This window comes from Cebus imitator, unplaced genomic scaffold, assembly GCF_001604975.1.
Source record: "Cebus imitator isolate Cc_AM_T3 unplaced genomic scaffold, Cebus_imitator-1.0 Scaffold3402, whole genome shotgun sequence".
Lineage (NCBI taxonomy): Eukaryota > Metazoa > Chordata > Mammalia > Primates > Cebidae > Cebus > Cebus imitator.
In genome coordinates this window covers 1-1,765 of record NW_016110717.1, presented here as the reverse complement: position 1 = coordinate 1,765, position 1,765 = coordinate 1, and the positions used below count along the sequence as shown (strand labels likewise).

The window sequence follows — 1,765 nt, the reverse complement described above, 5'->3', positions numbered from 1 at the left end:
ATTTTCGTAGAAACAGGGTTTCACCATGTTGGCCAGGCTGGTCTGGAACTCCTGACCTCAGGTGATCTACCCGCCTCGCCTCCCAAAGTGCTGGGGATTACAGGCGTGCGCTACCATGCCCAGCTAATTTTTGTATTTTTAGTAGAGATGGGGTTTCACCATGTTGACCAGGATGGTCTCGATCTCTTGACCTTGTGATCCACCTGTCTCGGCCTCCCAAAGTGCTGGGATTACAGACGTGAGCCACCGCGCCTGGCCTCCTGGAATTAATTTTAAATAAAAATCCTTACCTTATATTTGGCCATATATAGTCAAAAACTGTTAACAGTAGCTTTGTTTGAATGAAAGGAGTGAAAAGAATTTTTATTTTCTTATTTCTTCCTTCCTATATTCTCAATTCCTTTTTTAAAAATTTCTTTTTTCTTTTTCCTTTTAAGCAGCTGTCTACAAGCTATCTCAATTCTTGATATTATGTATATACTAATTTGAAAATTAAGCCATTAGGAACTTTTGTGTTTTTGTTTAAACAAAGTATCTTAACACATCAGATTTAAATGTAAAGAGTTCTGAAAATAATTAAATTCAATCATTTACCTGTGTGCTTTCCCTCGCCACTTGTAAGGCTGAGCTGAATCAGGATTTATTTCAATGGCTCTGTCACAGTCTCGGATGGCAGCATTTGGCTTCTGTAATTTGACGAAGACACTGAAAAATAAGTGTGATATTAAATAGTATTCATTTCAGTTCGTATCTGAGTTATGGCACCCCCCTCAAAAAAAAGTATTCATTTCAATAAAACTTTTGGCATCAACACAGAAGCAACTCTATTTAAACAAATGTGCAGAAATTATTCACCAGAAGATACTTTCTGTTGAGAGTTCTCACCTGGCCCTCTTGGCATACAAAATGGCCAAGCGAGGATTCAGCTTGATGGCATCTGTGAATAAGTCAATGGCTTTCTGCAATTCACCTAAAGTGAAACAAAAGTTATCAAAAAATATTCAGAGGATAAAAATATTAATAAAGTTTTGATCTCTTATCAAGTGTTTTACATTTTTCTTTTAATCAAGTAAAAAAAAAAAAAAAAAAAAGACAACATTCTAAGTTATACAAAAACTGGCTTTTGAAAGCAAATCTTACCACACCTATACTGTAACTCACTTGAGACAGGAAAATTTCTGGGTACATAAACCCCTAACAATAGAACAGCACACTCTTAGAATGACCCATATTGATTTTGTTTAAGGAAAAAAAGGATAAAATCAATTTAAAGGATAAGGTAAATTAATTCCACTGATTTTCTTTTATCCATTAAATTAAAAAGATAAAATTAAGCTTACAAGGGAAAAAGAACTCATGCTAACTTCACAGGGCTGATTTTAAAAGAAAACAATATACTCATTTGAATTCAAAGAAATGGTACAAAAATTTAAGACAACTAGAATTCATAGAAGACCATAATCTATACTTTAATTCACTGTGTCCTATTCTCATAGTTAGCTTTTTTTTTTTTGAAACAGAATCTCACTCTGTGTGCCCAGGCTGGAATGCAGTGGCACGATCTCGGATCACCACAGCCTCCACCGCCCGGGTTCAAGCGCTTCTTCTGCCTCTGCTTCATGAGTAGCTGGGATTACAGGTGCCGACCACTATGCCCAACTGATTTTTGTATTTTCGTAGAAACAGGGTTTCACCATGTTGGCCAGGCTGGTCTGGAACTCCTGACCTCAGGTGATCTACCCGCCTCGCCTCCCAAAGTGCTGGG

The 1,765-nt window shown here is 36.9% G+C and overlaps 1 long non-coding RNA gene across 1 annotated transcript; it reads right to left on the bottom strand.

Annotated features, from left to right (window-relative positions):
• Nucleotides 1-648: 648 nt before the first annotated feature.
• On the bottom strand, nt 649-1,018 carry LOC108299249. The gene is made up of 2 exons (XR_001822870.2): nt 886-1,018; nt 649-705 (listed from the first exon to the last, which is right to left on the bottom strand). It is a non-coding gene; the product is annotated as an uncharacterized LOC108299249 (long non-coding RNA).
• Nucleotides 1,019-1,765: the final 747 nt, after the last annotated feature.